The sequence below is a fragment of the Pseudophryne corroboree genome, chromosome 7 (assembly GCF_028390025.1).
Source record: "Pseudophryne corroboree isolate aPseCor3 chromosome 7, aPseCor3.hap2, whole genome shotgun sequence".
Taxonomy (NCBI): Eukaryota; Metazoa; Chordata; class Amphibia; order Anura; family Myobatrachidae; genus Pseudophryne; species Pseudophryne corroboree.
The window spans coordinates 167,687,355-167,713,938 of NC_086450.1; the positions used below are offsets into that span (position 1 = coordinate 167,687,355).

Below are 26,584 nucleotides of genomic sequence, written 5' to 3' on the forward strand. Positions count from 1 at the left end.
AACCATGTTGCAATAAAAGGGGTGCAAATATATTTACTTTAGCACGCAGGGTAAATACAGATTCTACGGAGATCTTAGTTGCGTATATCTGCAGATATAGGGTTAAGCCCCCAGGCCGATCGACAAGGCTTCTCCGTCACTGGGGGTCCCTAATACTAGGTATGGGTCCGGGGTGCAGGACCCCATCATGCCAGCACAGGTCGGCTACCCCAGGTCAGCACACAGGTGAAAATTAATAAGGGTTAATAAGAAGCACAGAAGTGCTATATAAGTGAAATGTGATTAAAATACAAAAATATATACAAAGTGATAGGGAAAATCATGAGTGTTAATAAAGTGTTTGGGTGTGCCGACCTGAAGCCACCCAGCCATACCGACACAGGGGCCACCGCACCCCACACCCACCCCATAAATAATTACATATATGTCTGGGTCTAAATGCCCAGTGTAAGGCCACATGATAATGGCTCCTACAGCATCTGAGAGCCAGCTTACCTGGAGACACCCCTGGCTTCCCCAATGGCACTCTGGAGTCAGCAATCCCTCCTAATGCTGACCCATATTAACCCTTATTAATTTTCACCTGTGTGCTGACCTGGGGTGGCCGACCTGTGCTGGCATGATGGGGTCCTGCACCCAGGACCCATACCTAGTATTAGGGACCCCCAGTGATGGAGAAGCCTTGTCGATCGGCCTGGGGGCTTAACCCTATATCTGCAGATGGTTTACAACTAAGATCTCCGTATTATCTGATTATTATGTAGTATTATTACTCACTCAGTGTGCATTAGGAAACACAAATAGTTTTCTCTGACGTCCTAAGTGGATGCTGGGACTCCGTAAGGACCATGGGGAATAGCGGCTCCGCAGGAGACTGGGCACAACTATAAAGAAAGCTTTAGGTCTAACTGGTGTGCACTGGCTCCTCCCACTATGACTCTCCTCCAGACTTCAGTTAGAATCTTGTGCCCGGCTGAGCTGGATGCACACTAGGGGCTCTCCTGAGCTCCTAGAAAGAAAGTATATTTAGTTTTCTCTGACGTCCTAGTGGATGCTGGGAACTCCGTAAGGACCATGGGGAATAGCGGCTCCGCAGGAGACAGGGCACATCTAAAGAAAGCTTTAGGATCACCTGGTGTGCACTGGCTCCTCCCCCTATGACCCTCCTCCAAGCCCCAGTTAGATTTCTGTGCCCGACGAGAAGGGTGCACACTAGGGGCTCTCCTGAGCTCTTTGTGAAAGTTTTAGTTTAGGTTTATTATTTTCAGTGAGACCTGCTGGCAACAGGCTCACTGCATCGAGGGACTAAGGGGAGAAGAAGCGAACTCACCTGCGTGCAGAGTGGATTGGGCTTCTTAGGCTACTGGACATTAGCTCCAGAGGGACGATCACAGGTTCAGCCTGGATGGGTCACCGGAGCCGCGCCGCCGGCCCCCTTACAGAGCCAGAAGAGCGAAGAGGTCCGGAAAAATCGGCGGCAGAAGACTTTCCTGTCTTCAGATAAAGGTAGGCGCGCAGCACCGCAGCTGTGCGCCATTGCTCTCAGCACACTTCACACTCCGGTCACTGAGGGTGCAGGGCGCTGGGGGGGGCAGCGCCCTGAGACGCAATAAATCGTTAGAAAACCTTTTATGGCTAAAATAAATGCATCACATATAACTCCTGGGCTATATGGATGCATTTAACCCCTGCCAAAACATACAGAAAAACGGATGATAAGGACGCCGAGAAAGGGGCGGAGCCTATCTCCTCAGCACACTGGCGCCATTTTCCCTCACAGCTCAGTTGGAGGGAAGCTCCCTGGCTCTCCCCTGCAGTCACTACACTACAGAAAGGGGTTAAAAAAGAGAGGGGGGCACAAATTAGGCGCAGTATAAACAATACAGCAGCTATAAAGGGAAAAACACTTATATAAGGTTATCCCTGTATATATATATAGCGCTCTGGTGTGTGCTGGCAAACTCTCCCTCTGTCTCCCCAAAGGGCTAGTGGGGTCCTGTCCTCTATCAGAGCATTCCCTGTGTGTGTGCTGTGTGTCGGTACGTTTGTGTCGACATGTATGAGGAGAAAAATGATGAGGAGACGGAGTAGAGTGTCTGTAATAGTGTTGTCACCCCCTGGGGGGTCGACACCTGAGTGGATGTACTGTGGAAATTGCGTGACAGTGTCAGCTTTGTATAAAAGACAGTGGTTGACATGAGACAGCCGGCTACTCAGCTTGTGCATGTCCAGACGTCTCATATAGGGGCTCTAAAGCGCCCGTTACCTCAGATACAGACGCCGACACGGATACTGACTCCTGTGTCGACGGTGAAGAGACAACCGTGATTTCCAAATAGGGCCACACATTGCATGATTGAGGCAATGAAAAAAGTTTACACTTTTCTGATAATATGAATACTACCAAAAAAAAAAGGGGTATTATGTTGGTGAGGAAAAACTTCCTGTAGTTTTCCTGAATCTGAGAAATAAAATGCGTGGGTTTCCCCCCGATAACAATTGATAATTTCTAAAAAGTTATTGGCAGTATACCTTTTCCCGCCAGAGGTTAGGGTGCGTTGGGAAACACCCCCTAGGGGGGATAAGGCGCTCACACGCTTGTAAGAACAAGGGCTCTACCCTCTCTTGAGATGGCCGCCCTTAAGGATCCTGCTGATAGAAAGCAGGAGGGTTTCCTAAAATGTATTTACACACATACTGGTGTTATACTGCGACCAGCAATCGCCTCAGCCTGGATGTGCAGTGCTGGGTTGGCGTGGTCGGATTCCCTGACTGGAAATATGATATCCTAGATAAGGACAGTATATTATTGCCTATAGAGCAATTAAAAGATGCATTTCTATATATGCATGATGCACAGCGGAATATTTGCCGACTGGCATCAAGTATAAGTGCGTTGTCCAATTATACCAGTAAAGTGGTCAGGTGATGCGGATTCCAAACGGCATTTGGAAGTATTGCCTTAAAAGAGGGGATGTACCCCAGGTCGCCTCTCAAAATAAGACGCCGTATTATCAGGCGCAGGCCTGGTTGGCAAGCGGACAAAAGGGTTCCTCTTTTCTGCTCGTGACAGAGGGAGAGGAAAATGGCTGCAGAGATCAGCCAGTTCCCAGGAACAGAAACTCTTTTCCGCCTCTGCCAAGCCCTCAGTATGACGCTAGGGCTTTACAAGTTCAGGCACGGTGGGGTCCCGTTCTCAATGAATTTCAGTGCGCAGTGGGCTCACTCGCAAGTAGACCCCTGGATCCTTCTGGTAATATTTCAGGGGTACAAATTGGAATTCGAGACGTATCCCCCTCGCCGTTTCCAAAGGTCTGTTTTACCGACGTCTCCCGCTGACAGGGAGGCAGTTTTGGAAACCATTCACAAGCTGTATTCCCAGCAGGTGATAATCAAGGTACCCCTCCTGCAACAGGGAACGGGGTATTATTCCACACTATTGTGGTACCGAAGCCAGACGGCTCGGTGAGACCGATTTTAAAATTTAAAATCTAAAATCTTTGAACACTTGCATACAGAGGTTCAAATTCAAAATTGAGTCACTCAGAGCAGTGATTGCAAACCTGGAAGAAGGGGACTACATGATGTCTCGGGACATCAAGGATGCTTACCTTCATGTCAAAATTTACCCTTCTCACCAAGGGTATTTCAGGTTATGGTACAGAACTGTCACTATCAGTTCGGACGCTGCCGTAGGGATGGTCCACGGCACCCCGGGTCTTTACTGAAGTAATGACCGTAATGATGATATTCCTTCGAAGGAAGGGAATTTTAGTTATCCGTTACTTGGACGATTCCCTGATAAGGGTAAGATCCAGGGAACAGTTGGAGATCGGTGTAGCACTATATCAGGTAGTGTTGCGGCAGCACGATTGGATTCTCAATATTCCAAAATCGCAGCTGGTTCCGACGACTTGTCTTCTGTTCCTAGGGATGATCCTGGACACAGTCCAGAAAGAAGGTGTTTCTCCCGGAGGAGAAAGCCAGGGAGTTATCCGAGCTACTCAGGAACCTCCTAAAACCGAACCAAGTCTCAGTGCATCAATGCACAAGGGTTCTGGGTAAAAATGGTGGCTTCCTACGAAGCAATCCCATTCGGCAGATTCCACGCAAGACTTTCCAGTGGAACCTACTGGACAAATGGTCCGGGTCGCATCTTCAGATGCTTCAGCGGATAACCCTGTCACCGGGGACAAGGGTATCCCTCCTGTGGTGGTTGCAGAGTGCTCATCTTCTAGAGGGCCGCAGATTCGGCATTCCGGGACTGGGTCCTGGTGGCCACGGATGCCAGCCTGCGAGGCTGGGGAGCAGTCACACAGGGAAGGAATTTCCAGGGCTTATGGTCAAGCCTGGAGACATCTCTTCATATAAACATTCTGGAACTAAGGGCCATTTACAATGCCCTAAGTCAAGCGAAACCCCTGCTTCAGGGTCAGGCGGTATTGATCCAATCGGACAACATCACGTCAGTCGCCCACGTAAACAGACAGGGCGGCACGGGAAGCAGGGGGGCAATGGCAGAAGCTGCAAGGATTCTTCGCTGGGCGGAAAATCATGTGATAGCACTGTCAGCAGTGTTCATTCCGGGAGTGGACAACTGGGAAGCAGACTTCCTCAGCAGACACGACCTTCACCCGGGAGAGTGGGGACTTCACCCAGAAGTCTTCCACCTGATTGTAAACCGTTGGGAAAAACCAAAGGTGGACATAATGGCGTCCCGTCTAAACAAAAAATTAGACAGATATTGCGCCAGGTCAGGGGACCCTCAGGCAATAGCGGTGGACGCTCTGGTAACACCGTGGGTGTACCAGTCAGTGTATGTGTTCCCTCCTCTGCCTCTCATACCAAAAGTACTGAGAATCATAAGAAGGAGAGGAGTAAGAACTATACTCGTGGTTCCGGATTGGCCAAGAAGGACTTGGTATCCGGAACTTCAAGAGATGCTCACGGACGAACCGTGGCCTCTACCTCTAAGAAAGGACCTGCTCCAGCAGGGGCCTTGTCTGTTCCAAGACTTACCGCGGCTGAGTTTGACGGCTTGGCGGTTGAACGCCGGATCCTGAAGGAAAAAGGCATTCCAGATGAAGTCATCCCTACCCTGGTCAAGGCCAGGAAGGACGTAACCGCAAAACATTATCACCGCATTGGCGAAAATATGTTGCGTGGTGGGAGGCCAAGAAGGCCCCTACAGAGGAATTTCAACTGGGTCGTTTCCTCCATTTCCTGCAAACAGGACTGTCTATGGGCCTAAAATTAGGGTCCATTAAGGTTCAAATTTCGGCCCTGTCGATTTTCTTCCAAAAGGAACTGGCTTCAGTGCCTGAAGTTCAGACATTTGTAAAAGGGGTACTGCATATACAGCCTCCTTTTGTGCCTCCAGTGGCACCTTGGGATCTCAATGTTGTGTTGAGTTTCCTAAAGTCACATTGGTTTGAACCACTCACCACTGTGGACTTAAAATATCTCACATAGAAGGTGACGATGCTGTTAGCCCTGGCTTCAGCCAGGCGTGTGTCAGAACTGGCGGCTTTATCATATAAAAGCCCTTATTTAATATTTCATTCTGACAGGGCAGAATTGAGGACTTGTCCTCAATTTCTACCTAAGGTGGTTTCTGCATTTCACATGAAGCAACCTATTGTGGTACCTGCGGCTACTAAGGACTTGGAGGATTCCAAGTTGCTTGACGTGGTCAGGGCCCTGAAAATATATGTTTCCAGGACGGCTGGAGTCAGAAAATCTGACTCGCTGTTTATCCTGTATGCACCCAACAAACTGGGTGCTCCTGCTTCTAAGCAGACGATTGCTCGTTGGATTTGTAGTACAATTCAGCTTGCACATTCTGTGGCAGGCCTGCCACAGCCAAAAATCTTAAAATGCCCACTCCACAAGGAAGGTGGGCTCATCTTGGGCAGCTGCCCGAGGGGTCTCGGCTTTACAACTTTGCCGAGCAGTTACTTGGTCAGGAGCAAATACGTTTGTAAATTTCTACAAATTTGATACCCTGGCTGAGGAGGACCTGGAGTTCTCTCATTCGGTGCTGCAGAGTCATCCGCACTCTCCCGCCCGTTTGGGAGCTTTGGTATAATCCCCATGGTCCTTACGGAGTTCCCAGCATCCACTAGGACGTCAGAGAAAATAAGAATTTACTTACCGATAATTCTATTTCTCGTAGTCCGTAGTGGATGCTGGGCGCCCATCCCAAGTGCGGATTGTCTGCAATACTGGTACATAATTATTGTTACCAAAAAATTCGGGTTATTGTTGTAGTGAGCCATCTTTTATAGAGGCTTCTCTATTATCATGCTGTTAACTGGGTTCAGATCACAAGTTGTACAGTGTGATTGGTGTGGCTGGTATGAGTCTTACCCGGGATTCAGAATCCTTCCTTATTGTGTACGCTCGTCCGGGCACAGTATCCTAACTGAGGCTTGGAGGAGGGTCATAGGGGGAGGAGCCAGTGCACACCAGGTGATCCTAAAGCTTTCTTTAGATGTGCCCTGTCTCCTGCGGAGCCGCTATTCCCCATGGTCCTTACGGAGTTCCCAGCATCCACTACGGACTACGAGAAATAGAATTATCGGTAAGTAAATTCTTATTTTTTTATTTTACAGTGAGATCTGCTGGCAACAGACTCACTGCAGCGAGGGACTAAGGGGAGAAGAAGCGAACCTACCTAACAGGTGGTAGTTTGGGCTTCTTAGGCTACTGGACACCATTAGCTCCAGAGGGGTCGACCGCAGGACCCGACCTTGGTGTTCGTTCCCGGAGCCGCGCCGCCGTCCCCCTTACAGAGCCAGAAGCATAAAGAGGTCCGGAAAATCGGCGGCAGAAGACTTCGGTCTTCACCAAGGTAGCGCACAGCACTGCAGCTGTGCGCCATTGCTCCTCATGTACACCTCACACTCCGGTCACTGAAGGGTGCAGGGCGCTGGGGGGGGGTGGGGGGGGACATGGGGGGGCGCCCTGAGGGCAATATATGACACCTTGGCTGGCAAATCTACATCATATATAGTCCTAGAGGCTATATAGATGTAAAAATACCCCTGCCAGTATTCCAGAAAAAGCGGGAGAAGTCCGCCGGAAAAGGGGCGGGGCCATCTCCCTCAGCACACTGGCGCCATTTTTCCCTCACAGCTCCGCTGGAAGGAAGCTCCCTGGCTCTCCCCTGCAGTCTGAACACTACAGAAGGGTAAAAAAGAGAGGGGGGGCACTAAATTTAGGCGCAGGATATATATATATATATATATATATATATATATATATAGATATATATATATATATATAGATATATATATATATATATTGATATATAAAAAGCAGCTATAAGGGAATACACTCATTTATAGTGGGATCCCTGTGTTATACAGCGCTCTGGTGTGTGCTGGCATACTCTCTCTCTGTCTCCCCGAAGGGCTTTGTGGGGTCCTGTCCTCTGTCAGAGCATTCCCTGTGTGTTTGCGGTGTGTCGGTACGGCTGTGTCGACATGTTTGATGAGGAGGCTTATGTGGAGGCGGAGCAGATGCCTGTAAATGTGATATCACCCCCTGCGGGGTCGACACCTGAGTGGATGGTGCTGTGGAAGGAATTACGTGACAGTGTCGACTCCTTGCATAAAAGGTTTGACGACATACCTAATGTGGGACAGCCGGCTTCTCAGCCTGTGTCTGCCCAGGCGTCTCAAAAGCCATCAGGGGCTCTAAAACGCCCGCTACCTCAGATGGCAGACACAGATGTCGAAACGGATACTGACTCCAGTGTCGACGACGATGAGACTAATGTAACTTCCAGTAGGGCCACACATTACATGATTGATGCAATGAAAAATGTGTTGCACATTTCTGATGTTACCCCCCGGTACCACAAAAAAGGGTATTATGTTTGGAGAGAAAAACTACCAGTAGCTTTTCCCCCATCTGAGGAGTTAAATGAAGTGTGTGAAGAAGCGTGGGCTTCCCCTGATAAAAAGCTGGTAATTTCTAAGAGGTTACTAATGGCGTACCCTTTCCCGCCAGAGGATAGGTCACGCTAGGAAACATCCCCTAGGGTGGATAAAGCGCTCACACGCTTGTCAAAGAAGGTGGCACTACCGTCTCCGGATACGTCCGCCCTGAAGGAATCTGCTGATAGAAAGCAGGAGGCTATCCTGAAATCTATATATATACACACAGGTGTTATACTGAGACCGGCTATTGCTTCAGCCTGGATGTGCAGTGCTGCTGCTGCATGGTCAGATTCCCTGTCAGAAAATATAGATACCCTAGACAGGGACACTATATTGCTAACCGTAGAGCATATAAAAGACGCACTTTTATACATGAGGGATGCACAGAGGGATATTTGCCGGCTGGCATCTAAAATTAGTGCAATGTCCATTTCTGCCAGGAGAGGGTTATGGACTCGGCAGTGGACAGGAGATGCAGATTCCAAAAGGCACATGGAAGTTCTGCCTTATAAGGGTGAGGAGTTGTTCAGGGATGGTCTCTCGGACCTCGTTTCCACAGCAACAGCTGGGAAGTCTACATTTTTACCCCATGTTCCCTCACAACCAAAGAAAGCTCCGTATTATCAGGTACAGTCCTTTCGGCCCAATAGGGGCAAGCGGGTTAAAGGCGCGTCCTTTCTGCCCAGAGGCAGAGGTAGGGGAAAGAAGCTGCAGCATACAGCCAGTTCCCAGGAGCAAAAGTCCTCCCCCGCTTCCTCTAAGTCCACAGCATGACGCTGGGGCTCCACAGGCGGAGCCAGGTACGGTGGGGGCCCGTCTCAAATATTTCAGCAATCAGTGGGCTCGCTCACGGGTGGATCCCTGGATTTTTCAGATAGTATCTCAGGGGTACAAGCTGGAATTCGAGACGTCTCCTCCCCGCCGTTTCCTCAAATCTGCCTTGCCAACCACTCCCTCAGGCAGGGAGGCAGTGTTACAGGCAATTCACAAGCTGTGTTCACAACAGGTGATAGTAAAGGTACCCCTACTTCAACAAGGACGGGGTTACTATTCCACAATGTTTATGGTACCGAAACCGGACGGTTCGGTGAGACCCATTTTAAATTTGAAATCCTTGAACACATATATAAAAAAATTCAAGTTCAAGATGGAATCGCTCAGGGCGGTTATTGCAAGCCTGGACGAGGGGGATTACATGGTATCACTGGACATCAAGGATGCTTACCTGCATGTCCCCATTTACCATCCTCACCAGGAGTACCTCAGATTTGTGGTACAGGATTGTCATTACCAATTCCAGACGTTGCCGTTCGGTCTATCCACGGCTCCGAGGGTCTTTACCAAGGTAATGACCGAAATGATGATACTCCTTCGAAAGAAGGGAGTTTTAATTATCCCGTACTTGGACGATCTCCTGATAAAGGCGAGGTCCAGAGAGCAGTTGTTGGTCGGAGTAGCACTATCTCGGGAAGTGCTACAACAGCACGGCTGGATTCTAAACATTCCAAAGTCACAGCTGGTCCCTACGACACGTCTACTGTTCCTGGGGATGGTTCTGGACACAGAACAGAAAAAAGTGTTTCTCCCGGAGGAGAAGGCCAAGGAGCTGTCATCTCTAGTCAGAGGCCTCCTAAAACCAAAACAGGTGTCGGTGCATCACTGCACGCGGATCCTGGGAAAAATGGTAGCTTCCTACGAAGCGATTCCATTCGGCAGGTTTCATGCAAGAACCTTTCAGTGGGACCTGTTGGACAAGTGGTCCGGATCGCATCTTCAGATGCATCGACTGATAACCCTGTCTCCAAGGACAAGGGTGTCTCTGCTGTGGTGGCTGCAGAGTGCTCATCTTCAAGAGGGCCGCAGATTCGGCATACAGGACTGGGTCCTGGTGACCACGGATGCCAGCCTTCGAGGCTGGGGGGCAGTCACACAGGGAAGAAACTTCCAAGGACTATGGTCAAGTCAGGAGACTTCCCTACACATAAATATTCTGGAACTAAGGGCCATTTACAATGCCCTAAGTCAGGCAAAACCCCTGCTTCAAAACCAGCCGGTACTGATCCAGTCAGACAACATCACGGCGGTCGCCCGTGTAAACCGACAGGGCGGCACGAGAAGCAGGACGGCAATGGCAGAAGCCACAAGGATTCTCCGATGGGCGGAAAATCACGTGTTAGCACTGTCAGCAGTGTTCATTCCGGGAGTGGACAACTGGGAAGCAGACTTCCTCAGCAGGCACGACCTCCACCCGGGAGAGTGGGGACTTCATCCAGAAGTCTTCCAAATGATTGTAAACCGTTGGGAAAGTCCACAGGTGGACATGATGGCGTCCCGCCTAAACAAAAAGCTAGAAAAGTATTGCGCCAGGTCAAGAGACCCGCAGGCGATAGCTGTGGACGCTCTAGTGACACCGTGGGTGTACCGGTCGGTTTATGTGTTCCCTCCTCTTCCTCTCATACCAAAGGTACTGAGGATAATACGGAGAAGAGGAGTAAGAACTATACTCATTGTTCCGGATTGGCCAAGAAGAGCTTGGTACCCGGAACTTCAAGAAATGATCTCAGAGGACCCATGGCCTCTACCGCTCAGACAAGACCTGCTGCTGCAGGGGCCCTGTCTGTTCCAAGACTTACCGCGGCTGCGTTTGATGGCATGGCGGTTGAACACCGGATCCTGAAGGAAAAGGGCATTCCAGAGGAAGTCATTCCTACGCTGATTAAGGCTAGGAAAGAAGTAACCGCAAACCATTATCACCGCATATGGCGAAAATATGTTGCGTGGTATGAGGCCAGGAAGGCCCCAATGGAGGAATTTCAGCTGGGCCGTTTCCTGCACTTCCTACAGTCAGGGGTGACTATGGACCTAAAATTGGGTTCCATTAAGGTCCAGATTTCGGCTCTATCGATTTTCTTCCAGAGAGAACTGGCTTCACTACCTGAAGTTCAGACTTTTGTTAAGGGAGTGCTGCATATTCAGCCCCCTTTTGTGCCTCCAGTGGCACCTTGGGATCTCAACGTGGTGTTGGATTTCCTAAAGTCACATTGGTTTGAGCCACTGAAAACCGTGGATTTGAAATATCTCACGTGGAAAGTGGTCATGTTGTTGGCCTTGGCTTCGGCCAGGCGTGTATCAGAATTGGCAGCTTTGTCATGTAAAAGCCCTTATCTGATTTTCCATATGGATAGGGCAGAATTGAGGACTCGTCCCCAGTTTCTCCCTAAAGTGGTATCAGCGTTTCATCTGAACCAACCTATTGTGGTGCCTGCGGCTACAAAAGACTTGGAGGCTTCCAAGTTGTTGGACGTAGTCAGGGCCTTGATAATATATGTTTCCAGGACAGCTGGAGTCAGAAAGACTGATTCGCTATTTATCCTGTATGCGCCCAACAAGTTGGGTGCACCTGCTTCAAAGCAGACTATTGCTCGCTGGATCTGTGGTACGATTCAGCTTGCACATTCTGCGGCTGGACTGCCGCATCCTAAATCAGTGAAGACCCATTCCACGAGGAAGGTGGGCTCTTCTTGGGCGGCTGCCCGAGGGGTCTCGGCTCTTCAACTTTGCCGAGCAGCTACTTGGTTGGGGTCAAACACGTTTGCTAAATTCTACAAGTTTGACACCCTGGCTGAGGAGGACCTAGAGTTTGCCCATTCGGTGCTGCAGAGTCATCCGCACTCTCCCGCCCGTTTGGGAGCTTTGGTATAATCCCCATGGTCCTTACGGAGTCCCAGCATCCACTTAGGACGTCAGAGAAAATAAGAATTTACTCACCGGTAATTCTATTTCTCGTAGTCCGTAGTGGATGCTGGGCGCCCATCCCAAGTGCGGATTGTCTGCAATACTTGTATATAGTTATTGCTTAACTAAAGGGTTATTGTTGAGCCATCTGTTGAGAGGCTCAGTTGTTATCATACTGTTAACTGGGTATTGTATCACGACTTATACGGTGTGATTGGTGTGGCTGGTATGAGTCTTACCCGGGATTCAAAATCCTTCCTTCTTGTGTCAGCTCTTCCGGGCACAGTATCCTAACTGAAGTCTGGAGGAGGGTCATAGTGGGAGGAGCCAGTGCACATCAGTTAGACCTAAAGCTTTCTTTATAGTTGTGCCCAGTCTCCTGCGGAGCCGCTATTCCCCATGGTCCTTACGGAGTCCCAGCATCCACTACGGACTACGAGAAATAGAATTACCGGTGAGTAAATTCTTATTTTTTCTTACACAGAATTACCCCTCCCTTTTAGCACCTGACTGATATTACATCTGATTGAGCAGCTTTTCAATATTTGTGCATTAAATACAGATTCTGCATGAAGCTCATATTAAAATTATTTATGGTCAATGTAATGGACAAAACCAGTACTTGGGCTTTCCATCATAAAATATGTGGACAAACTGAAGCGAATCCTGTCTCTCACCACATAACTGAGCCTAAGGATGACATATAAACACAATTTACGTAATTTTATATTTTTTTCTGAATTTCTCAATAAGAAACTTTTGGCCTTGGGGTGCCATGAAAAAAATTCTGATATTCTAGGGCACCGTGACTCAAAAAAGTCTAGAAACCACTGCTTTGACCCCTTTGCTGCAGAGAGTCTATTTTGCCACTTTTAAGTTGGTCCCATTGCAACATCAGTATCAGTCATAGAACCGACACAAATAATACCTTTTTCTGCTGCGGGGTACACTGGGCTCCACAAGGATAGACATTGGGGTGTAGAGTAGGATCTTGATCCGAGGCACCAACAGGCTCAAAGCTTTGACTGTTCCCAGAATGCACAGCACCGCCTTCTCTATAACCCCGCCTCCCTGCACAGGAGCTCAGTTTTGTAGTTGATGCTGCAGTAGCAGGCACTTAACAGAGGGGCTGCTCCAGGCAGACCTAAGAAGAGCTTTTTTGGAAGAAAAAAGTGAAGACTACAAGGGCAGCAGCGGTGGTAAATGTCAGGAGACATTCACTGCTGCAGCTACAGCTCTCCCCAGCGGCGCTGTACACTCCCGAGCCCTGGTTGCCGGGTAACTACAGCAGGAGGCTCCGGTTTTCTTCTCAGTCAGGCACACACGACGGGGGCTCTCCGAGATCGCGTGGCCGCGCTTCGGGAGGTGGTGAGTGGGTCCCGCTTGCGGGTCCCGGTCTTTATCGCGATCCGGCGCGGTCAGTGGTAGGCAGGCCGCGCGTGCTGGCGGTGGACACTGTGGCAGTACAGGCGATCCCACTAGATCACCAGGGCATGGGTGCAGGTCAGGTTTTCTCTCTAAACCATTTTCAGTAGCCCACAGTACCTGGTGGTTTTGCCAGCAAGGGGATAAGGCTTAGACCTGAAGCCCCTCCCCCAGCCACAGGGCGCCATTTCCCGCAAATGTTCCCGCCCTGGAGCTGCATATCTGTCTCTCCCTCACTCCCTGTCAGTGTCTGGGCGCCATTATTTCTCAGCTTCACTGTTCCTGGGACTGCTTGGGCAAATCCTTTTGTGTAAAGCCGCTTGGTTGTCAGTGCTGTGACTTTACATGACACTTAAGTATTCCACCTGCCTTTTAAGACAGTGCTAGTTAAGAAAGAGTGCATTTAGTCAGGGTTTTCTAGTACAATTACCCTGTGATATACATCCAGTTCTTACTGTGCAGTGTTATATCTATTGACTACATAGCTATATATATAAGCTAGTCCAGTGCAGTATTATTGTTAGTAATAACCTCTGCATTGTACAAACTGTGACTATCTGTGTGTGCATTAGCTAGCTGAGTGGTGTCCATTTCGTGTCTTTCACTCAACTTACTTATCCCTATATTCTATAACCTGAGGGGGCTTGGTGCGTCAGATTTTATATTGATATATTTTCACAAAGATATACTTTAATACGTATTTTTCTCTGTGATTTAGTCACCATATCTCTCCTTTATCTCTGCTAGTGCTGACTACACTGCGCAGGGGTTTGGGTAAGAGGTATTGTGCTGTTGCCAATTGTATACTGTGTTACCTGATACTGCAAGTTATATCATGTCTGCTTCTGAGGGTAACGGTTCTGGGGCTGAACACACTGCCGGTGTTGCTGAAGCCACAGATCCCTATGAGGAAAATATAGCAGCTATGGGCTCTGGTTCTGGGGGCTCCTTGCCCCCCCAGTGAGACTGTGGCAACGGAGGTACATAATGACCCACCGTGGGCCGCTTTTTCCATGCTTCTACATAGGCTAGTTAATAAACTAACACCCCCTATGGAACCCCCTATGCCGGTACAACCGTATGTGGTCCCTGCAGCTAACCCGCCGTGGGCAGACGATTTATCTGCTCAATTGAAGACGTTGAACCAGTCCCTGACTACTAAAAAGTCTGACCATCGCTCGCCTTAGTCCAAGGGGTCCTCTAAGCGAGCTCTGGTCTCCTCACAATCCACTGCTGTCACTGACACCTCCTCTGATGAAGACGGCACTTACACTGACCCCACAGGTTCTGACTCAGATACTGCTGATGGGGAGGGTAATTCACATGTGGATGTTCCTGATCTTTTGGAGGCTATTAAGTTAATTCTACAGATTACGGATGATCCCGAGCCATCCGTCCCTCCTAAGAAACCAGATAGGTTCAAGCGTCAGAAGGTGATTAAACAAGTTTTACCTCACTCTGACCACCTAGTGGATATACGTCAGGAACCCTGGGAAAACCCGGGTACGAAGTTTGTGCCTCAAAAGAAGATGCTGGCTCGCTATCCCCTCGCGCCACAGCTGTCTAAGAATTGGGAAACGCCTCCTCCAGTAGACTCATATGTGGCTAGGATGGTGGTTTCCTCAGCTCTACCTGTCACTACTGTCACGTCTCTAAAAGAGCCTACGGATAAACGTGTGGCGGGTTGTCTGAAAGCGATTTACACCCTCATGGGTGCTGCAAAAAGGCCTCTACTACGTCAGTCCTGGCTCGCCGGATATTGTGGCTGAGATCCTGGTCGGTGGATCTGGACTCTAGAAAAACCCTGGAGGTACTCCCTTCCAAGGGAGATATTCTGTTTGGGGAAGACTTAAATAAGATAGTGGCTGACTTGGCTACTGCCAAAACTGCCTGTCTGCCAAGTACCGCTTCTTCTGTGTCGAAGGCTAAAGGTACTTCCTTTCGCCCCTTTCTTCCTTCAGGTAAAGCAAAAGGTCAGGCGTACAACAAGCAGGCCCGCACTTCCAAACCTGGTAAGCCAAAGCCCAATAGAGCCTGGGCGGCCCGTCAGCCAGCTTCCAGGTATACCCAGGAATGGTTGAAGACCACTTCAGATGCCTGGGTACGGGAAGTTGTCACTCGAGGTTACGCCATAGCATTCAAAAACCGACCCCCTCATTGATTTTGCTGGACAGACGTCCCGTTGGACCAGACAAAGGCAAACACTCTACATTCGGTGGTACAGACCCTCCTGGATACAGGAGTCATAGTACAGGTGCCTCTTGCGCAGAGGGGCCGGGGGTACTATTCTCCGCTGTTTCTAGTCCCGAAACCGAATGGGTCCTCCCGGCCCATTCTCAACCTCAAGGCATTGAACAGGTTTGTGAAGGTTTCCAAGTTCCGTATGGAAACCCTTCGCTCTATAGTTCTGGCCTTGGAACCTGGGGACTACATGGTCTCCCTGGATATACAGGATGCTTACCTGCATATTACTATAGCAGCGTCACATCAGCAATACCTGAGGTTTGCTATTGGCAACCTCCATTACCAGTTTCGGGCATTACCTTTTGGTTTAACAACGGCTCCATGAGTCTTCACTAAAGTCATGGCAGTGATGACGGTGGTACGCCGCTGTCAAGGGGTCAGGATACTGCCGTATCTGGATGACTTGTTAATCCTGGCAAATTCCCCAGAACTTCTCCTACGTCATCTAGATATGACGGTCCAGTTTCTACAAGCCCACGGGTGGCTCATCAACTGGAAGAAATCCTCCCTAGTCCCTGCTCAGAGCATGGTGCATCTGGGAGCGCTATTGGACACTCACAACCAGAGGTTGTTCTTGTGTCAGGAGAAAGTCCTGAAGCTTCAGGACAGGATTTGTTGCTTCCTTTCTCGTCCACAAGTGTCGATACATTCGGCGATGCAGGTGCTGGGCCTCATGGTGTCAGCATTCGACACGGGTGGAGTATGCTCAATTCCATTCTCGCCCCCTCCAGAGGCTGATTCTAGCCAAGTGGGACGGCCTGCCTCACCAGATCAGGTCTTAAATGATCTCATTGACTCCGGAGGTCCGTCTGTCGCTGCTCTGGTGGCTCCAGGACCAACAATTGTGCAGGGGCCGTTCCTTCTGGATATCCAACTGGGTCCTGTTGATGATAGATGCCAGTCTAAGAGGTTGGGGCGCGGTACTGGAGCAACACTCCCTTCAAGGTCAGTGGACCAAGGAGGAGTCCCTCCTCTCAATCAACATTCTGGAATTGCGGGCGGTCTTCAATGCATTGAACCTAGCCCAGCATTTAATTCAGAACCGTCCTGTTCAGGTGCAGTCGGACAACTCCACCACAGTGGCTTACATAAATCATCAAGGCAGCACTCAAAGCCGTCTGGCAATGAAGGAAGTCTCACGGATTCTACATTGGGCGGAACGCCATCTACCGGCCATATCGGCAATCTTCATTCCGGGAGTCCTGAATTGGGAAACAGACTTTCTCAGTCGTCAGGACGTACATGCCGGCGAGTGGGGCCTCCATCCAGAAGTGTTTCAACTCCTAGTGGAAAGATGGGGCCTTCCAGACGTAGATCTGATGGCGTCTCGACACAATCACAAGGTTCCGGTCTTCGGAGCAAGGACAAGGGATCCTCAAACAGCATTCGTGGATGCGCTGGCGGTGCCGTGGAGGTTTCGGCTGCCGTACGTGTTCCCTCCGGTGTCACTCCTGCCCAGAGTAATTCGGAAGTTCAAGCAAGAAAAAGGAATTCTGCTTCTCATAGCTCCAGCGTGGCCCAGACGCCACTGGTTCTCAGACCTGCAAGGCCTATCGTCAGAGCGTCCAATTCTACTTCCACAATGCCCAGACCTCTTCGTTCAGGGCCCCTGTGTCTACCAGGACCTAGCCCGGCTGTCTTTGACGGCGTGGCTCTTGAAGCTTCCGTCTTGAGGGCTAAAGGGTTTTCTGAGGCGGTCATTCAAACTATGTTGCGGGCCCGGAAGCCGGCTTCTGCTCGTATTTACTATAGGGTCTGGCATTCTTACTTTGTTTGGTGTGCATCTAACAATTATGACGCTTCCAAGTTTAGTACAGCCAAGTTGTTGGCTTTTCTTCAGCAGGGCCTGGACTTAGGCCTGCGTCTGGCCTCCCTCAAGGTTCATATTTCTGCCTTGTCGGTGTGGTTTGAGAGAAAAATTGCAACCTTACCTGATGTGCATACCTTTACTCAGGGTGTGTTGCGTATCCAACCTCCCTAGGTCCCGCCTGTGGCTCCTTCGGACTTGTCAGTGGTTTTGGAGGCGTTACAAGAGTCTCCGTTTGAACCTCTTGGTTCAGCTGATCTTAAGTGGCTTTCCCTTAAGGTGGTGTTTCTGCTGGCTATTGCTTCAGCCAGAAGAGTGTCGGATTTGGATGCCTTGTTCTGTAGTTCCCCATATCTGATATTTCACCGTGACCGGGCGGTTCTTAGGACTCGTCCCGGATATTTACCTAAGGTGGTTTCCTCGTTCCACCTTAACCAGGAGATTGTGGTATCGGCACTTGTTTCTCCTGATCTGTCTCCCAAAGAGAGGTCTTTGGATGTGGTACGGGCTCTCCGTATCTATGTGAAGAGAACTGCTTCTATTAGGAAATCTGATTCTCTCTTTGTACTGTTTGGATTTCACAAACGTGTCTGGCCTGCTTACAAACAGACTTTGGCCAGATGGATTAGAATGGTGATTGCACATGCTTATGTGAAGGCTGGTCTGTCAGCTCCTGCTCACATTACGGCCCATTCTACTCGGTCTGTTGGACCTTCTTGGGCGGCCCGCCATGGTGCGACCCTTGAACAATTGTGCAAGGCGGATACGTGGTCCTCAGTGAACACGTTCATAAGGTTCTATGCCTTCGATACTGCCAATTCCCAGGATTCTTCCTTTGGACGCCGGGTTCTTGTGCCCGCTACAGTGCGTCCCCTCCCATAAGGAACTACTTTAGGACATCCCCAATGTCTATCCTTGTGGAGCCCAGTGTACCCCGCAGCAGAAAACAAGATTTATGGTAAGAACTTACCGTTGTTAAATCTCTTTCTGCGAGGTACACTGGGCTCCACAAGGCGCCCACCCTGACGCACTTAGCTTCTTTGGGTTGGTATGGCATTAGCCGCTGACACTTCTCTTGTCGTGAGAGTATGGTGTATGTGGCTACTAACTGTTGTCGTCTCTTTTCCTGCTACTGCATTGGGCTGGTTAACTAAAAACTGAGCTCCTGTGCAGGGAGGCGGGGTTATAGAGAAGGCGGCGCTGTGCATTCTGGGAACAGTCAAAGCTTTGAGCCTGTTGGTGCCTCGGATCAAGATCCTACTCTACACCCCAATGTCTATCCTTGTAGAGCCCAGTGTACCTCGCAGAAAGAGATTTAACAACGGTAAGTTCTTACCATAAATCTCATTTTATTTTGGTTCTGAAGGCTTTGAATTTCCAGAAAATAGCATCTTACTGCTTTTATATGTAAATGGCGAGTCGCACCCGGGTTTTGTACACGGCTCCTTTCCAGGTGTGACTCGGCGAGACTTCTTTCAGATAGGCGGCCTAACCCTGCAATATGCTTGTGGAGGCTGCGTTTTTAGATCAGATGATCCCCAAGCAGTGAACGGGTGCCGGGTCAAATTGACCTGGCTAACCTGTTTACACTGCACTGCAACCCGGGTAATTCCAGGAACCAATAATGCAAGCTAGCCGGGTTGGATTCCAGGGTCACTGGACCCGAGTAAACCCTTTTACACTGAGCTGATCCTGGGTTATCACGGAAGTAACCTGGGTAAAAGGGGTATTTAGTTGCTTATTTCTCCTCACACTGCAAAAACAATCTAACAAAATGACCAAAAAAGTGCATTTTTATCTACATTTTTATCTAAATTGCAAGTGAACTAAAACAGAATGTGTATATTTTTTCTTACCAATAAGAAATACGTTATGGTTCTTGCTTTGGCATTAATCCACCTTTTCTCATATGTCCTAGAGGATGCTGGGGTACACTTCAGTACCATGGGGTATAAACGGTTCCGCAGGAGCCATGGGCACTTTAAGACTTTTCAAGGGTGTGAACTGGCTCCTCCCTCTATGCCCCTCCTCCAGACCTCAGTTTAGAAAATGTGCCCAGGCAGACTGGATGCACTCCAGGGGGACTCTACTGAGTTTCTCTGAAAAGACGAATGTTAGTTTTTTTATTTTCAGGGAGAACTGCTGGCAACAGTCTCCCTGCTTCGTGGTACTGAGGGGGCAGACGTAGGAACCAACTTCCTGAATAGTTTCATGGCTCTGCTTCTGGCTGACAGGACACTATTAGATTCTGAGGGGAACTGAACGCTAGGTGCGGCTAAGTGCTCACTCCCACAGCCCGCCGTCACCCCCCCTTGCAGAGCCAGAAGACAGGTGAGTGTTAGAAGAAAAAATCTTCAATCAAAGTGACGGCTAAAGGTACCGCGCGGCTGGCATGTAACCTACCAAACTGGCTAGAATAAGGGGCATAAGTTGCTGAGGCACAGTCCTACCCCCGCCAGTATAAATATCTGTATCAAAGAAGTTGAGGGGCGGGGCTTCCTCCTCAGTCAGCCAGCACACTGCTCAGCGCCATTTTCTCCTCAGGCTGCAGAGACAACGCTGGTCCTCCTCCACAGTGAAATTTGGTCCTATATATAGTGTGACATGCCTGAGGCAGGCAGTTCTTCCCCTGAGGGAGCCATTTTAGGGACACAGAGTTGTAATGTGGTGGCGCTGCCGACACTCCCCGAGCCTGAATGCGTGAAAGAATTATGTGATAGCGTGAATCATATCAGTAAGAGATTGGATAAGTCTGAGTCTCATGCAGAAAGCTGGAGAAAATCAGTGGAAGATGTGATTTTTCATAGTTCTGCCTTGTCATCCACGGGCGACCCCTCTGGGTCACACAAAAGACCTTTTGCTCATATTGGTCCTAATTCTGAGTTTATCACAGCAGCAAAATTTGTTAGCAATTGGGCAAAACCATGTGCACTGCAGGAGGGGCAGTTATAACATATGCAGAGAGAGTTAGATTTGGGTGGGGTGTATTCAAACTGAAATCTAAATTGCAGTGTAAAAATAAAGCAGGCAGTATTTACCCTGCACAGAAACAAATTACCCACCCAAATCTAACTCTCTTTGCAAATGTTATATCTGCCCCCCCTGCAATGCACATGGTTTTGCCCAATTGCTAACAAACTTGCTGCTGCGATCAACTCAGAATTACCCCCATTGTACAAAATGATACCGACACGGACTCAGATCCCTGTGTCGACGATAGTGATTACAGGGGAGTAGATCCTAAATTGGCGAAAAGCATTCAATACATGATTGTTGCTATAAGGGAGGTCTTGGAAGTTACGGAAGCCCCTCCTGTACCTCAGGAGACGGCTTATTTTTATAAGGAAAATTAATGTGACTTTCCCCCCTTCTCACGAGCTAAATACTATATTTGAGGGTGTTTGGGCAAACCCTGAAAAGAAATTTCAGATTCCCAAAAAGATTCAGGTTGCTTATCCTTTCCCGGCAGACAACAGGAAAAGATGGGAGTCACCCCCCGTTTTGGACAGTGCCCTGTCACGGTTAACTAAAAATGTGATTCTCCCTGCACCTGGGACGGCTTCACTAAAAGAGCCGGCGGACCGCAAGATGGAGACTACGTTAAAATCTATTTATGTGGCCAATGGTACACTGCACAGGCCCACCATTGCCTGCGCGTGGGTGAGTAGTGCTATCGAAAAATGGTCAGGTAACTTGTCATCTGAAATTGACACGTTAGATAGAGACGAGATACTCCTAACGTTAGGTCATATAAAAGACGCTGCTACATACATGCTAGAGGCCATGAAAGATATTGGACTCTTGGGTTCAAAAGCCGCTACCATGGCAGTCTCGGCTCGGAGGGCGTTGAGGATTCGCCAATGGAATGCTGATGCAGATTCCAAAAGAAATATGGAGGCTCTCCCGTACAAAGGTGAGGCCTTGTTTGGAGATGGGCTGGATGCGTTGGTCTCTGCGGCTACCGCAGGTAAGTCGACATTCTTGCCTTATGCTCCTGCACCGGCGAAAAAGACACATCACTCTCAGATGCAGTCCTTTCGGCCCAACAAATACAAAAATGCCAAAGGCTCTCCTTTCTTTGCAGGAAGAGGAAGGGGAAGAGGAAAGAAATCCGCAGCGTCTCCATGATCGCAGGAGCAGAAACCAACCTCTGCTTCTGCCAAATCTGCAACATGACTCTGGGGCTCCCTCGCAGGAGTCCTCTCGGGTGGGAGCGCGTCTGAAACTTTTCCGTCAGATCTGGCTTCAATCTGGTCAGGACCCATGGGTCTTACAAATAGTGTCCCTCGGATACAAACTGGAGTTTCAAGATGTTCCCCCGTGCCGATTTTTCAGATCACCCTTGTCAGTTTCTCTTCTAGACAGAGAACTAGTAACAGCTGCAATTCAAAAATTATGTCAGGATCAAGTCATCGTCCTGGTACCCTTGTCACAGCAAGGAGAAGGGTTTTATTCAAGCCTCTTCGTAGTTACGAAGCAGGACGGATCAGTCAGACCAATTTTAGACCTGAAGAATCTAAATCTTTACCTTAAAAGGTTCAAGTTCAAGATGGAATCTCTGAGAGCAGTGATTTCCAGTCTGGAGGAAGGGGACGTCATGGTGTCGGTAGACATAAAAGATGCTTACTTGCATGTTCCCATTTATCCTCCTCACCAAGCTTATCTGAGATTCGCAGTACAGGATTGCTATTACCAGTTCCAGACGTTGCCGTTCGGACTCTCCACGGCACCGAGGGTATTCACCAAGATGATGGCAGAAATGATGGTCCTCCTTCGACAGCAAGGAGTCAATATAATTCCTTACCTGGACGATCTCCTGATAAAACCGAGATCCAGGGAAAAGTTGGTGCAGAACATTGCACTCTCCCTGTCAGTACTCCAAAAACACAGTTGGAACCGACGACATAATTGTCTTTTCTGGGGATGATACTGGATACAGAAGTACAGAGGGTATTTCTTCCACTGGAAAAAGCTCTGGAAATCCAGAGAATGGTCAAACAAGTTTTGAAACCAACAAGAGTGTCGATACATCAATGCATTCGGTTGTTGGGAAAGATGGTAGCGGCCTACGAGGCCATACAGTTTGGGGCCTTGTCTCACAGGAGCCCTTACCTGATCTTTCATGAAGATAGGGCAGAGTTGAGAACTCGACAACAATTTCTTCCGAAGGTGGTTTCGTCTTTCCATATAAACCAACCTATTATGGTGCCAGTGGCTACTGACACCTTCACTGCGTCAAAGTCTCTTGATGTGGTTAGAGCTTTGAAAATTTATGTTGCAAGAACAGCTTGGATAAGGAAAACAGAAGCTCTGTTTGTCCTGTATGCTCCCAACAAGATTGGGGGTCCTGCTTCTAAGCAGACTATTGCGCTCTGGATCAGAGGGACGATTCAGCACGCTCATTCCACGGCAGGATTGCCGATACCGAAGTCGGTAAATGCCCATTCTACTAGAAAGGTGGGCTCATCCTGGGCGGCTGCCCGGGGGGGTCTCGGTGCTACAACTTTGCCGAGCAGCTATTTGGTCAGGGGCAAACACGTTTGCAAAGTTTTACAAGTTTGACACCTTTGCCAATGAGGACCTCAAGTTTGGTCAATCAGTGCTGCAGGGTCATCCGCACTCTCCCGCCCGTACTGGAGCTTTGGTGTAACCCCATGGTACTGAAGTGGACCCCAGCATCCTCTAGGACGTATGATAAAATAGGATTTCTCTGACGTCCTAGTGGATGCTGGGAACTCCGTAAGCACCATGGGGAATAGACGGGCTCCGCAGGAGACTGGGCACTCTAAAAGAAAGATTAGGTACTATCTGGTGTGCACTGGCTCCTCCCTCTATGACCCTCCTCCAGACCTCAGTTAGATTTCTGTGCCCGGCCGAGCTGGATGCACACTAGGGGCTCTCCTGAGCTTCTAGAAAGAAAGTATATGTTAGGTTTTTTATTTTACAGTGAGACCTGCTGGCAACAGGCTCACTGCAACGAGGGACTAAGGGGAGAAGAAGCGAACCTACCTGCTTGCAGCTAGCTTGGGCTTCTTAGGCTACTGGACACCATTAGCTCCAGAGGGATCGACCGCAGGACCCGTCCTTGGTGTTCGTTCCCGGAGCCGCGCCGCCGTCCCCCTTACAGAGCCAGAAGCATGAAGATGGTCCGGAAAATCGGCGGCAGAAGACTTCAGTCTTCACCAAGGTAGCGCACAGCACTGCAGCTGTGCGCCATTGCTCCTCATACACACTTCACACTCCGGTCACTGAGGGTGCAGGGCGCTGGGGGGGGGACGCCCTGAGCAGCAATAAAAACACCTTGGCTGGCAAAATAATCACAATATATAGCCCCAGAGGCTATATATGTGATAATTACCCCTGCCAGAATCCATAAAAAAGCGGGAGAAAAGTCCGCGAAAAAGGGGCGGAGCTATCTCCCTCGGCACACTGGCGCCATTTTCTCTTCACAGTGTAGCTGGAAGACAGCTCCCCAGGCTCTCCCCTGTAGTTTTCAGGCTCAAAGGGTTAAAAAGAGTGGGGGGGCACTAAATTTAGGCGCAATATTGTTTATACAAGCAGCTATTGGGGACAATTCACTCAGTGATAGTGTTTATCCCTACATTATATAGCGCTCTGGTGTGTGCTGGCATACTCTCTCTCTGTCTCCCCAAAGGGCTGTGTGGGATCCTGTCCTCAGTCAGAGCATTCCCTGTGTGTGTGCGGTGTGTCGGTACGGCTGTGTCGACATGTTTGATGAGGAGGCTTATGTGGAGGCGGAGCAGATGCCGATAAATGGGATGTCGCCCCCTGTGGGCCGACACCAGAGTGGATGGATAGGGGGAAGGTATTAACCGACAGTGTCAACTTCTTACATAAAAGGCTGGATGACGTAACAGCTATGGGACAGCCGGCTTCTCAGCCCGCGCCTGCCCAGGCGTCTCAAAGGCCATCAGGGGCTCAAAAACGCCCACTCCCTCAGATGGCAGACACAGATGTCGACACGGAGTCTGACTCCAGTGTCGACGAGGTTGAGACATATACACAATCCACTAGGAACATCCGTTACATGATCCCGGCAATAAAAAATGTGTTACACATTTCTGACATTAACCCAAGTACCACTAAAAGGGTTTTATGTTTGGGGAGAAAAAGCGGGCAGTGTTCTTTTCCCCCATCAAATGAGTGAATGAAGTGTGAAAAAGCGTGGGTTTCCCCGATAAGAAACTGGTAATTTCTAAAAAGTTACTGATGGCGTACCTTTTCCCGCCAGAGGATAAGTTACGCTGGGAGATATCTCCTAGGGTGGATAAGGCGCTCACACGTTTGTCAAAAAAGGTGGCATGCCGTCTTAGGATACGGCCACTTTGAAGGTACCTGCTGATAAAAAGCAGGAGGCTATCCTGAAGTCTGTATTTACACACTCAGGTACTAGACTGAGACCTGCAGATAGTGCTGCTGCAGCGTGGTCTGTAACCCTGTCAAACAGGGATACTATTTTGCGAACATAAGACGTCGTCTTATATATGAGGGATGCACAGAGGGATATTTTGCCGGCTGGCATCCAGAATTAATGCAATGTCCATTCTGTCAGGAGGGTATTAGAGACCCGACACTGGACAGGTGATGCTGACTTTAAAAGGCACATAGAGCCTTATAAGGGTGAGGAATTGTTTGGGGATGGTCTCTGGGACCTCGTATCTACAGCAACAGCTGGGAAGAAATTTTTTTTACCTCGGGTTTCCTCACAGCCTAAGAAAGCACTGTATTATCAGGTACAGTCCTTTCGGCTTCAGAAAAGCAAGCGGGTCAAAGGCGCTTCCTTTCTGCACAGAGACGAGGGAAGAGGGAAAAAGCTGCACCAGTCAGCCAGTTCCCAGAATCAAAATTCTTCCCCCGCTTCCTCTGAGTCCACCGCATGACGCGGGGGCTCCACAGGCGTAGCCAGGTACGGTGGGGGGCCACCTCAAAAATTTCAGCGATCAGTGGGCTCGCTCACAGGTGGATCCCTGTATACTTCAAGTAGTATCTCAGGGGTACAGGCTGGAATTCGAGGCGTCTCCCCCCCGCCGTTTCCTCATCTGCCTTGCTGACAACTCCCTCAGGCAGGGAGGCTGTGCTAGAGGCAATTCACAAGCTGTATTCCCAGCAGGTGATAGTCAAGGTGCCCCTACTTCAACAAGGACGGGGTTACTATTCCACACTGTTTGTGGTACCGAAACCGGACGGTTCGGTGAGACCCATTTTAAATTTGAAGTCCTTGAACACATACATAAAAAAATTCAAGTTCAAGATGGAATCGCTCAGGGCGGTTATTGCAAGCCTGGAGGAGGGGGATTACATGGTATCCCTGGACATCAAGGATGTTTACCTACATGCTCCCATTTACCATCCTCACCAGGAGTACCTCAGATTTGTGGTACAGGATTGCCATTACCAATTCCAAACACTGCCGTTTGGACTGTCCACGGCACCGAGGGTCTTTACCAAGGTTATGGCAGAAATGATGATACTCCTTCGAAAAAAGGGAGTTTTTAATTATCCCGTACTTGGACGATCTCCTTACAAAGGCGAGGTCCATGGAGCAGTTGTTGGTCGGAGTAGTACTATCTCGGGAAGTGCTACAACAGCACGGATGGATTCTATACATTCCAAAGTCACAGCTGGTTCCTACCACACGCCTGCTGTTCCTGGGGATGGTTCTGGACACAGAACAGAAAAAAGTGTTTCTCCCGCAGGAGAAAGCCAAGGAGCTGTCATCTCTAGTCAGAGACCTCCTGAAACCAAAACAGGTATCGGTGTATCACTGCACACGAGTCCTGGGAAAAATGGTAGCTTCTTACGAAGCAAAATTCCATTCGGCAGGTTCCATGCAAGAACCTCTCAGTGGGACCTCTTGGACAAGTGGTCGGAATCGCATCTTCAGATGCATCGGCTGATAACCCTGTCTCCAAGGACCAGGGTATCTCTACTGTGGTGGCTGCAGAGTGCTCATCTTCAAGAGGGCCGCAGATTCGGCATACAGGACTGGGTCCTGGTAACCACGGATGCCAGCCTTCGAGGCTGGGGGGCAGTCACACAGGGAAGAAATTTCCAAGGACTTTGGTCAAGTCAGGAGTCGTCCCTACACATAAATATTCTGGAACTGAGGGCCATTTACAATGCCCTAAGTCTGGCAAGGCCACTGCTTCAAAACCAGCCGGTACTGATCCAATCAGACAACATCACGGCAGTCGCCCATGTAAACCGACAGGGCGGCCCAAGAAGCAGGATAGCGATGGCAGAAGCCACAAGGATTCTCCGATGGGCGGAAAATCACGTCTTAGCACTGTCAGCAGTGTTCATTCCGGGAGTGGACAACTGGGAAGCAGACTTCCTCAGCAGACACGACCGACACCCGGGAGAGTGGGGACTTCATCCAGAAGTCTGCCAACTGTTGGTAAACCGT

At 49.4% G+C, this 26,584-nt stretch overlaps 1 protein-coding gene across 1 annotated transcript in view; it reads left to right on the forward strand.

The window, feature by feature from the left end:
- Positions 1 to 26,584, forward strand: part of LYPD6 (LY6/PLAUR domain containing 6) — a 197,884-nt gene that overhangs the window by 98,411 nt on the left and 72,889 nt on the right. The gene's annotated exons all lie outside the window — the stretch shown is intronic.